Source organism: Prinia subflava, unplaced genomic scaffold (assembly GCF_021018805.1).
Source record: "Prinia subflava isolate CZ2003 ecotype Zambia unplaced genomic scaffold, Cam_Psub_1.2 scaffold_60_NEW, whole genome shotgun sequence".
In the NCBI taxonomy this organism is placed as follows: domain Eukaryota; kingdom Metazoa; phylum Chordata; class Aves; order Passeriformes; family Cisticolidae; genus Prinia; species Prinia subflava.
Window position 1 is genome coordinate 72,936 of NW_026961067.1, and position 12,924 is coordinate 85,859.

At 50.2% G+C, this 12,924-nt stretch overlaps 1 protein-coding gene across 1 annotated transcript in view; it reads right to left on the minus strand.

The window, feature by feature from the left end:
- The window catches only part of SKAP1 (src kinase associated phosphoprotein 1), a 91,285-nt gene that overhangs the window by 31,192 nt on the left and 47,169 nt on the right, over positions 1-12,924 (minus strand). The gene's annotated exons all lie outside the window — the stretch shown is intronic.

The window sequence follows — 12,924 nt, forward strand, 5'->3', positions numbered from 1 at the left end:
GGGAGCTGGGGGCGGTTTCTATTCCCGCGGCCAATTTGGAGGAGTTTTTCCCTTCCCTCTGGATCCAATCCCGCCAGGATGGGAAGCGGCATCGGGGTAGGGATGGGAAGGGCCTGGCTCTGCCCCGGGATGGGAATTTGGGAGTCCCAAATTTCCAGGATGGGAATTTTGGGAGTCCCAAATTTCCAGGATGGGAATTTTGGGAGTCCTGCAGGTCCCAGGATGGAATTTGGGGAATCCCAGAGGTCCCCAAACTCTGGGGTGGGGATTTTGGGGTCCTACAGCTCCAGGATGGGATTTTGGGAATCCCAGAAGTCCCCAAAGCTCTGAGATGGGAATTTTGGGAGCCCCAAATCTCCAGGATGGGAATTTTGGGAGCCTCAGACCCCTCCTGACCCTCGGGAAGACAAACTCCTCCCACAAAGTCCCAGACTGGGAGCAGATTCCCAGCGGGAGAGAATTCCCGATGTCCCACGGGGTCCTTGGTGGTGTCACCCCCTCCTGTCCCCATCCCCTGCCAAGGCACGCATGGATTCCCGGGATTCATGGAATGGGGGAACACCGGGAGAGCCAAATCTTCAACTCCACTTGGGAACCAGGGACGAGAAGGATCCGGGATGATTCCCGGGATCCATCCCGTTATCCCAGCTCCCATTCCAGCTCTCAGGGCTGGATCCAGTGGCCTCCTTCCCAATCCCAGGGACATCCCAGAACACGTGGATTCCCGGGATTTATGGAACAGGGAGCCAACACCTCCACCTCACTCCAGAACTGGGAATGAGGCGGATCCGGGATGGTTCCTTGGGAATCCATCCCATTATCCCAGCTCCCGTTCCAGCTGCTGGGAGGCCGGGATTGGGAAATCCCAGCCTGGAGCTCACCAGCACATTTGGATTCCCGGGATTTATGGAATGGGGGAATACGGACCCAACACCTCCGCCTCCCTCCAGAACCGGGAACGAGGCGGATCCAGGACAGTTCCTGGGATCCATCCCGTTATCCCACCTTTTTCCAGCCTTCCTGGGGGCCGCTCCGGTGGGATGGGGGGCGATAAATCCCAGCCTGGAGCAGCATCCCGGCGATCCCCGGGAATCCTGGCGGTGCCCTCCTCATTATCCCATTCCCAGCGGGAAGTTCTGAGCTCCTTCCCGGCTCCCGCTATAAAAAAGTGACGGATGCTCGGGAAAGCTCCGGGAGTTCATCCATCCTCCCATTAAATTTTCCTTTAATTGGTCTCCGAGTCAATCAGGAACTCGCCGGGCAGTGAATTAAGGAAAAGAAAAAGAGGGAGAAATCCACGGAGCCGAAGGGAGGGGTCTTTGTGCTCTTGGTGGATTGAAAAAATGCCGGATTTGCTTCCAGAGGGGCTGGAATTCCACACCGGGAGAGTCCTGCATGGATTGAGGGATCTCCAGGAGCCAGGGGCTGCCAGAGAACCACAAAATCCTTGGAAAACACGAGGAGATCTGATGGGAGCCACAATAAAGAGACAGGAGAGGGAGGAATCCATGGAATTGCCTTCCTGGAATCTGTGATATCCATGGATTTTTCCTGGGATTGGGACAGCATTCCCGAGGCATGGAAAGCTCCGGGAACACACAGCAGGAATTCCTGGACTGGGAATTCCTGCCCGGCTGGGAATGAGTCAGGACAAAGCCAAGAGCAGTTTTGGGAGCACCTGGAGACCCATCCCGAGATTTCTGGGAATACTCCAGGACCAATTTACCACTGAGAATTCCTAAAATTCCATTGGAAACCTGGAGAGGGAAAGGCCGGGATGGGATGGCCACGGGGATGTGGGGATAGCAGGGACATTCCAGAGTCATTTCAGGGACATTCCATGGATATTCCATGGATATTCCATGGACATTCCATGATCTGATCCTGCACCTTCCCCATGGGAATCCAACCCCTTCATCCCTTTGGATGGATCCAAAGTTTGGGATCGACACATCCCAACCCCACCCGAGCCAGGGCAGGATCTTCCCTCCCGGAATGTTCTTCTCTTCCCATTTCCTCCCCTTTTTTATGGAATTCCAAGTAGCAGAATTAATCTGTGTTTTTCTCTTCCCCATTTCCCCCATTTCTTACGGAATTTCAAGGAATGGAACCAAACCACATCCTTCTCTTCCCACTTTCCCCGTTTCTTATGGAATTCCAAGGAGCAGAATCAAACCACATCCTTCTCTTCCCCATTTCCCCCCTTTTTTTGTGGAATTTCAAGGAACAGAATCAAACCGCGTCCTCATCCCCATTTCCCCCATTTTTTAGTGGAATTTCAAGCAGCAGAATTCATCTTTTTATTTTCCTCTCCCCCATTTTCCCCCTATTTTTATGGAATTCCCAGGAGTGGGATCCATCCCCTCCCTGCCCCACTCCCTCCTCCGGCCCCCGGGGCTCGGCTCCGTCCCTCGGGAGCGGCTCCATCCCTCGGGAGCGGCTCCGTTCCCCCTCTCCCGGAGCCCTCAATCTCCCGGCGGGAGATTTACGGTTCCCATTCCCGTCCTTTACTGCAAATCCAATCGGGCGGTAATGGTGGAACACGGGAGCGCCGTCACCCGGGGCTGATGGCTCCCATAAAACCCGTGTCATTCCAAACGGATGAGTTTATAAACGGGAACAAACCCTCGGCGCTGACAGGAACATGAAACCCATTCACCATTTAAACACTTCCCATTTTTTATTCCCAGCGCTCCCAGGAGCCGCGGCTGCCGGGCGGACGGGAAGGGCTTGGGATCCTAAAACCGGGCTTAAAATCGGCCCGGACCTGCCCAGTGTCCAGCAGGGTTTATCCACTGCCCGGTTTGGAAAGGCTCCCAGTGATTCCAAGATTCCCAAAATCCTAAAAGCTGCCCCAAATCCAGCAGGGTTTATCCATTTCCCTGCTTGGAAAGGCTCCCAGTGATCCCAAGATTCCCAAAATCCTAAAAGCTGCCCTAAATCCAGCAGGGTTTATCCATTTCCTGGTTTGGAAAGGCTCCCAGCGATCCCAAATTATCCCAAAAGGCTCAAAATCCTAAAACCAGCCCTAAATCCAGAAGGATTTATTCCTTTTGCCACTTCAGAAAAGCTCCCAGCAATCCCAAATTATCCCAAGAGGCTCAAAATCTTAAAAGCTGCCCCAAATCCAGCAGGGTTTATCCATTTCCCTGCTTGGAAAGGCTCCCAGTGATCCCAAGATTCCCAAAATCCTAAAAGCTGCCCTAAAACCCCCGGACCTGCCCAGCATCCAGCAGGGTTTATCCATTTCCCAGCTTGGAAAGGCTCCCGGTGATCCCAAATTATGCCAAGATTCCCCAAATTGTAAAACCAGCCCTAAATCCAGCAGGATTTATCCATTTCCCGGTTTGGAAAAGCTCCCAGCAATCCCAAATTATCCCAAGGTTTCCCCAAATCCTAAAACCAGCCTTAAAACTCACTGGACCTGCTCTGCATCCAGCAGGATTTATCCCTTTTGCCACTTTGGAAAAGCTCCCAGCGATCCCAAATTATCCCAAAAGGCTCAAAATCCTAAAAGCTGCCCCAAATCCAGCAGGATTTATCCCTTTTCCACTTCAGATAAGCTCCCAGCGATCCCAAATTATCCCAAGGTTTCCCAAATCCTAAAACCAGCCCCCAAACCAGCCTGGATCCCAACATCCAGCAGGATTTATCCACTTCCCACTTTGGAAAAGCTTCCAGGAACCCCAAGGGTCCTGAAATCCTAAAACCAGCCCTAAAACCAACCCTAAAACTCATCCTAAAATCAGCTCTAAAACAAGGCCTAAAAGCATCCTGGATCTGCTCAGCATCCAGCAGGATTTATCCATTTCCCAGTTCGGAAAAACTCCCAGCGATCCCAAATTATCCCAAGGTTTCCCCAAATCCTAAAACCCCCTGGATCTGCCCAGCATCCAGCAGGATTTATCCCTTTGCCACTTTGGAAAAGCTCCCAGCCATCCCAAATTATCCCAAGGTTTCCCAAATCCTAAAAGCAGCCCCAAAACCAGCCTGGATCCCAACATCCAGCGGGAATTATCCCTTCCCCACTTTGGAAAAGCTCCCAACGATTCCCAACGATTCCCGATTGTCTCCATGGCGACGGGCGGGAATCCAAGCCCGCTCCAGGTGTGTTTGGATTGCTCCTCCCGGAGATTTTCCGGCCGCTCCGGGGCTCTTTCGGCACCTCCTCATTTCCCGGAGCAAATATTTATGGAATATTGTCCTGGAGCTGAGCGGGGGGAAAGGGGGGAGGGCTCCACCTGCTCCCAGAAATCCGTGGTGATTTTCTCCGGGAGTTTTTGCCGGAAAAACGGGGAAAATCCCAAACTGGGGATCGTGGAATGGTTTGGGGTGGAAGGGTCTTAAATCCCACCCCATTCCATGGGCAGGGACAATTCCTGTTATCCCTGGGTGCTCCGACCTGGCCTGGGAGAATTCCAGAAAATCTGGGAATTCTCAGCTTCTCTGGGAATTCCTTCCCAAAAATCCTGCCTGAGTTTCCCTTTTCCCACTTGGAACATTCCCCTTGTCCCTTCATCCCAATTCTCGGTGAAAATATCCGGGATATTCCCCAAAGGATGAGGAATGTCCCTGCTTAGAGCCAGATCCCAGGAAAAGTGGGAAAATCCTATTTCACGGAGCCGGAAGATCCTGTTTTCCCTCCCCAGTGATGGATTTTCTCCTTCTGGAAATCCGGGATAACACCAGGGATCCTCTCCCGGGAAGTGCCTGCTGATCCTCAGTGTGGCCGGAATTTTTCCTGGTTATTCCAGGAATTAGGATGGGAATGATCCTCGATCAGCCGGATCCAACTCTTTTCCTTGGGAAAAAGGCGCTGAAATGTCTTTGGCTCCTCCATGGGAGGATTCCCTTGGAGAGATCCGTGATCCCTGAGGATCCACGGAATCACAGAGTGGGATCAGGGGGGAGCGGCCTCAAAGCCCAAAATTCCAGGAATTCTGAATCCTCAGGGATCTCACTCCAACCCCTCCCACCAGAGCTGAGCTCAGATCATGGATCCAGGGATAAAACCATGGAAAAGTGGGAAAAGAGAGGGAAAAAATTCCCACCCAAATCTCCCGGAGCCGACTTTTCCAGCCCGGATCTGGGGGCGTTCCCGGTGGGATCCCCTCCCTTCCCTCCTTCCTTCCTGCCCCTGGGAGCAGCCTGGAATCCCATCCCGACGGGAAGGAAGCGGCACCGGAGCCTCCGGCCGTAAATCTGGGCCCATCCCATGGAAATTCCGGAGTTTCCTCCTTCCCTGAGCGAATTCCGAAGGCTTTGGCTCCATCCTTGGTTTTATTGGGAGTGGGAGCAGCATTCCCTAAAAACGTCATTCCCACCCTTTCCCTAAAAACGGCATTCCTGCCCCAAAAATCCAGGGAAAGCTGGAGCAGCCCCTGGATCCACCCCAGCAAAACCTCTGGAATATTTGTAGCAGGGATCCCCAAATCCTAGGATTAATTAAACCCCCTCATTAATAACAATTAATTAATGACAGGCTGGCATTAATTAGAATGAGAGGCCTCTGCTCCCAACAGTTTTCCAAAGGTTTTTCCCATCCTGCCCAGGGAATGGATCTCCTGGATCGTTTTTAGCTGGGATTTGGAGAGATCTGGGATAAAACCCAGGAATTTGGATTGAGCTGAAATCCGGGATTTGGGATGCTCCAGCTCCTTCCCAGATTTCAGGAACACGGGAACTTGGGAATCATCCCTAAATCCCATCTGGGGGGGGATTGAGGCCCAGTTTTCCCACCACAAACCAGGAAAAACACAAAAAACTTGGGAATCATCTCTAAATCCCTTCTGGGAACGATCCCTAAATCCCATTTTTGGGAATCATCCCTAAATCCCATTTTATTTTAGGGGACTGAGGCCCATTTTTCCCACCACAAACCAGGAACATCCCAAAAAAAACCTGGGAATTTTCCCGGGCTCACCCCTTGGCCGTTTATCCGAGCCGTGTTTTTAGGGAAAAGCTCCCATCCCGAGGGACGGATTTCTCTCCTTTTCCATTCCGATGTTTTCCCAGGCCCGAGCCGGAGCTCTCCGCTCTTCCCAAGCCTTCAAATTCCACTAAATTTCCGTTTCCCTGGAAGAACTCCGCAGAATCCCATAAAAGATGATTTATCCGCCTGCGTGAGCCGCACGGAACCGCAATTTCCAGGATAAATGCCGGGTGTAAATTGTTGTTTATGTCGGATTCCGACTGTCTTTACGAGTTTTCCCGAGAAAACGGGATCTTCCCGGATTTATTTCTTCCACTGGAGCCTCTCATGCTCGCCGAGAAATGCTCCGGATTGGGAATCACCTTTTTCCCACTTTTTTTTCCAGGGGGATTTGTGGGATTTTGGGGATTTGGGGTTAAATTGGGAGAATTTGAGGGAATGCGGGGCCGTTCCCGGGGTTTTAATTCCAGGATTCTCCAGGATTTTCTGGGAAATCCTGCTTGGGAAAAAGGCTCATTCCCGAAGTTTGGACACAGCAAGGGGAGAATTCCTTGGGAATCTGGGCGGGGAAAATTCCTGCTCATTCCCACCACAAATCCGCTCACAGCCAGTGGAGAATCCTTCAGGAATTCCCCTGGGAATAAAACGTCCATTCCCACCCAAAATCCATCCCCGGAGGTGGGAGAATCCCTCCGGAATCTGCACCTGGATATCCGTGAGGATGCTCCGAGGCACCACCCTAAATCCAGCCCCAGAGGAGAATCCCTCTGGAATTTCCGTGGGAAAAATCTCTCATTCCCACCAGAAATCCGGTCACAGCAAGTGGAGAATTCCTTGGGAATCTGGGTGGGAATAATCCCCCATTCCCACCCTCATTCCCACCGGAAATCCGGCCTCAGCCAGTGGAGAATCCCTCGGGAATCAGGCTGGGATAAAACCGCTCATTCCCACCCAAAACGCAGCCCAGAGAGCAGAGAATGCCTTGGGAATCTTCTGGAATGCCAGGATGGGGGTGAAGTGGGACAATCCTGGAAAAATCCCAGGAAAAACGAATGCCAGAATTTTCCATGCCATGGGAACGACATCCAGGGATGGGGGTGAAGTGGGACAATCCTGGAAAAATCCCAGGAAAAACAAATCCCAGAATTTTCCATGCCATGGGAACAACATCCAGGGATGGGGGTGAAGTGGGACAATCCTGGAAAAATCCCAGGAAAAACAAATCCCAGAATTTTCCACGCCATGGGAACGACATCCAGGGATGGGGGTGAAGTGGGATAACCCCTGAGAAATCCCAGGAAAAACAAATCCCAAATTCTTCCACGCCATGGGAACGACATCCAGGGATGGGGGTGAAGTGGGACAATCCTGGAAAAATCCCAGGAAAAACAAATCCCGAATTCTTCCACACCCCAACCCCACAAACCCTTTCCATGGGGACACCGATCCCCCCCTTCCCCGCTTCCAGAGGGAAGGATCCAACCCATTCCCTGGATTCTCCCAAAAATCCGGCGCAAGCCCCAAACCCGAGGCAACTTTTCCTCCAGCGGAAAGCCGGGAAAAGGTCAGGGAGCGGCAGAAATAATAAGATTTTCTAACGGCTTCCTTCGGAGCAAAATATTATCAGTTCTCCCGCTTTTTTTCCGGGTTTTATGGAAGGAGATTCTGCCAATTCCAAAGAAAAAGGAGGATTAAAATGAGCTTCTGCACCTTCGGGGGCCCATTTGGAAGTTTTACTGTACGGAGCTGACAGGAAAAATCGGGAATTAATATCCCGGAGCCGCTTCCGAGCTGCAATAGCAATTATTGGACTCCGTGTCCCTGGATAAATAATGGGGCCATTCCGCTAATTAGCTCCGACGATCCCGGCTCCGTGGAAATCCTCCCCCGCCCGGAAAAACAACGCCGGATTTTTGGGAATGGCGGCTTTTTTTCCCCACCTGGGAAAACCGTGGAAAAATCCAGGAGCTGTTCCTGTGTTTGGGTGTAGAGGGGGAGGCGTTGCTGGAAAAATCGGGAATGTTAATAGGGAATTAAAAATGTTATTGCTAATGGAATTATCCCGGTCATTCCTGCTCCATGGAAATCTTTCCCTGCCTGGAAAAACAACGCCGGATTTTTGGGAATGGTGGCTTTTTCCACCTGGGAAAATTGTGGAAAAATCCTGGAAAATTCCAGGAGTTGTTCCCAGGTTTGGGTGTAGAACAGGAGGTGTTGTCGGAAAAATCGGGAATGTGAATAGGGAATTAAAAATGTTATTCCTAATAAAATGATTCCATTGATTCCCGCTCCATGGAAATCCTCCCCACCTGGAAAAACAACACCGGATTTTTGGGAATGATGGATTTTTTTCCACCTGGGAAAATTGTGGGAAAATCACAGAAAAATCCTGGAAAAACCTGAATTTTCCCCAGGTTTGGGTTGAGAACGGGAGGAGCTGTCGGAATAATTGGGAATATGAATAGGGAATTAAAATGTTCTGGATTGTCGGTTATTCCTAATAAAATTATCCCGGTGATTCCCTGTCCTGTGCAACTCCATTAATTCCGGAGGTGTTCACTGGGAGCAGAGATTGCAATTAATCAATTAATCAATCAATCAATTAATCAATTAATCAATTAATCAATCAATGTTCCGGGATGATTTTCCCTCTTCAAATCTTGTGGGGTTTTTTTTAATTATTCCCTAATTATTTTCCTGCCTTGGGATTGCAACAGGAGCTGCTGTTCTCCGGCGTATCCTGGTTTATTCCAAGGAAAAACGGGATCTCCATCTCCAATCCCCAAATTCCCAGGATTGCGGCCTCATCCCGAATATTCCAAAATTCAAATATTGAAACCTGGCATTTTTCCGGATGTTAAATCCCTTTTCTCCACTTTTTTCCCACATCCCATCCATCCCGGATTTTCCATGGGATCAGATCCCACTCCAAATGCTCCTTGGGATTATTGGGATCGCATTCCAGGATCCCTGAATTCCCAAAAATCCGCCAGTCCCAGAGATTATCCCAAATCCACCTTTTCCAGAGGGTTTGGAGCAGGGGAGCAAAACTTTATCCCAGAAATTTCTCTTTTTTAAAAGCCTTGGTGATCCAAGGAATTCCAGGTCCTGAAAAATTCCCGGCTCATTCCATGCTTGGAATTCCAGCACTTCCTTATCCCCTCCCCAGCCCATCCGGATCTGCCAAAACCCAGGGAATGGCGAGGAGAATTCCGGGGTTTTTTAAGGTGAAACACGGAAAAAACTTGGAATTCTTCACTGGGATGAAATTGGGAACTCCCCCCGGATCCCAGGTGTTGCCTTTTCCCAAACATTCCCATGGATAAAATATTTGGATTTGGAGGAATTTCCATGTCCCACCTGGAAATTCCAGGAGGAAAAAGGAGCCGAGGATTTCTGGGAAAAAACCCAAAACAACGGGATAAGGAAATGTTACAAGGGAGCCAAAGGAGGGTTTGGGAATGATGATGGATGAGCCCAAAAAAGGGAAATTTTCCACCAAAAAAAAGCTGGGAATGACGGAGGGAATGCTCAAATCCGCAGATCTGGCCTCACCTCTCCTTGGATCATTTATAATTCCCGGTTTTCCCAGGGAATGGCTCAAACATGGAAGTGTTTCATTCCTGGGAAGAGCCGGATCCCTCAATAACCTCCTGTAAAACTTGGGATAAATCCGTCAGGGAAAGCAGCGGGAATAAAAGATTCCGGGATTGATGGAAAAATTCCCTCATTTATTTTGGTATCAAGGCTTTTTTTGGATCTTTTACCCCCCCCTTTTTTCCATGGAAATCCACCCATTCCAGGTGTATAAACAACTGGGATTAAAGGAATGGTGTTCCTGCCTCTATCCCAGGATTATTTGGGAATAAATGGGAATAATAGGAATGAAATTCAACTAAAAAATGGGGGAAACTCCCCACGTCCGAAATCCCAAATCCTAAATCCTGCAGCTCAGATTTCTCATCCCAAATCCTCACTCATCCCACACCCCTTATCCCAAACCCCAAATCCCAAATTTCTGATCCCAAATCCCAAATCCCAAACCCCAAATCCAAAATTTCTCATTCCAAATCCTGTATTCCTTATCCCACATCCCAAGTGTCATTTTCCTTATCCCATGTCCCCTATCCCAAATGCTGCATCCCAAATCCCACATCCAAAATCCCAAATTACCTATCCCAAATCCCGTATCCCGTATCCTGCATCCCAAATCCCAAATCCCAAATCCCAAATCCCAAATCCCAAATCCCAGATCCCAAATCCCGAATCCCAAATCCCAAATCCCGTATCCCTTATCCCAAATCCCAAATCCCAAATCCCAAATCCCAAATTCCTTATCCCAAATCCCGTATCCCAAATCCCAAATCCCGAATCCCAAATCCCGTATCCCTTATCCCAAATCCCAAATCCCAAATCCCGAATCCCAAATCCCAAATCCCGAATCCCAAATCCCAAATCCCGTATCCCTTATCCCAAATCCCAAATCCCAAATCCCAAATCCCAAATCCCAAATCCCAAATCCCAAATCCCAAATTCCGTATCCCAAATCCCTCATCCCTTATCCCAAATCCCGAATCCCAAATCCCAAATTCCGTATCCCAAACCCCGCGTCCCGCTGGCTCCCGGCTCCGCAGGCAGGGGGCAGTGGCGCCATTTCCCGCCGAACATTCCCAGCTGGAATCTCCAAAGCGGGAAGAGGAGGGGGGAGAAGGGCCGGGAATGAACCCCCCCAAAAAACCACCGGGAATTCTCTCCCTCCGTGGATCCCAAAAAATCCCTCTGCGGGGCAGGGATGGAAGCGATCCCTGATAAAATCTGGGAATGGGAATTGGATGTGCCGGGGTTTATCCCATTCCCAGAAAATGATGGATCCAGGGATTGTGCCTCCAAAATTCCAAGAGGATCCTCCCATTCCAAGAATTCCTCTGTTTTTCCAAAGGCCCCCTCGGAAAATCCCACAAATCCAAGGATCCGTGGGGTGAAATCCCATTGGAAAAGCCGTTCCCACTCCGATATTCCAAGGAAATGAATATCCTTGGGAATAACTCCCTTATCCCTCCTTGGAGCCTCATTCCCTGGAATTGGAATTCCCAGGAATGGCATTCCCTGCTCCCACCGTGGTTTTGGGGTCTGGGGGCCTCTTCCCCCTCTCCCGGTGATTTTCCCGATATTCCCGGATCCGAGCCCAGCATTCCCAAAAATTCCATGAGGAGAATTCCCTGACCCTTCTCTCCTTAGCCAGAAAACCGGGAATTCATCCTGCCAGACTTGGCAGGAAAAATTCCCAGGATTTATGGCAGGGAAACATGGAAAAGGTTCAGTTTTCCATGGAAAAAGTGGGAATGCCGGGATGTTGAGCTTTCATCCCATTCCAGAGGCAGGGAAAAACCGGGAAAAGCCATTCCCAAGGACCCAGCCCAGGCCAAGGACTGGTTATTCCCAATCCCGATCCCAAGGGAAGAGCCGGGATCCAACAGGACCAAAATCGCTGGGATAGACCTTGGAAAAATGGGAATAGCACCGGGATCGAGGGAGGCAGGGATCGGGAAGAGGGAATTCCGGATCCTGTGGCAGGAACGGAACAAATCCATGGAATTTTAGGGGGAGAATCCAGAATCCTAAGGGTTCCAGAATTCCCAAGAATTTTGGGACCTTGAAAATCCAGAAGGTTCAGGGATCTCTGAGGATCTTGGGAACTTCAGAACCCCAAATCCCAAAGGTTCAAGAATTCCCAAGGACCCTTCAGAATCCCAAATCCCAAAGATAAAAGAATTCCAGGAAAACCCCACTCCGGCCCTTCCCAGAACACAAAATCCCGGATTTTTCCCACCCCAATCCCGCCTCCTTCCTCAAATCCAGGATGGGATTTTTCCCTGTGTTCACCTTTCCCAGAAAAACCCTTTCCCTTAAAACTTCCCTGGCAAAGGAGAAGAAAAACTGATTTTTCCCAATTTTCCCCATGGTTTTATTCCTTTCTTATTTTTAGCAGGAATGAATCATTCCTGTGGGATCAAAATCCCTCTCCCCGTCCCAAACCGAGCACTTTTTGCTCTTTCATTCCCATTTTCCATCAGAATTCCATGGATTTTCAGGGATTTTCCCTTAAAACCCTTCCCGAATTCCCCGGGAGCCGTCGCTCCCCGCGGTTGCCAAGGAAAAGCCCCTGGCGCTCCCAATCCTTCCTCGAATTCCCAATAAAAGCCGAGGCCGTGAACTCCGGGCGGGAATCGGGAACGGCCTGGATTTGACCGCGGGGTGACCTCGGCGTCCCCGGCCCACGGACACCCATCCGTCCTTTTTACAACATTCCCGGTTTTTTTCCTTTCCTTGGATCCCTCAGGCGTCCCTGCTCTGCCCCAGGAATTCATCCCGGGAAAAAGGGACGGCTCCCCTTGCACAAAGCCCCAAATCCTGGGAGAATCCGGGAAAAAAAATGGGAAAAGAGGATGAGGAGCTGGGCAAAAAAAGGGAAGAGGGGAATCTGGGATCGCCTTGTGTTTCCCACTGCTGGGATTTGGGGTTTTCCCAAAAATCCCTGTTGAAATATTCCCAAATATCCCCAAATATCCCTAGAGAAATGTTCTCAAATATCCCTAAATGTCTACATTTTAATGTCCTATGGATATTTTTCCATGGAAAAAGCTCCAATCCCACCCTCTCGTCTCTCCAGGGAAGAGAATTGGGAAGTTTTGGGATTCTCCATCCAAAGCTCCTCAGAAAATCCTGGAATGGTTTGGGATGAAGGGACCCCAAAGCTCCTCCCGTTCCCATCCCCTCCTGTTATCCCGGATTGGCTCCGACCTGGCCTTGGGCTCTTCCAGGGGTGTGGAATTCCCAAATTTCCCTGGGAAATCCATTCCAGCCCCTCCCCACCCTCCCAGATTCCCAATCGAATTCCGCCAAAATTCCCGATCAAAATCCTTCTTTTCCAGCCTGAACCTCATCTCCCATCCCAAAATTTTCCTTGGGCCCAATTCCCGGGCTCTGCTCCA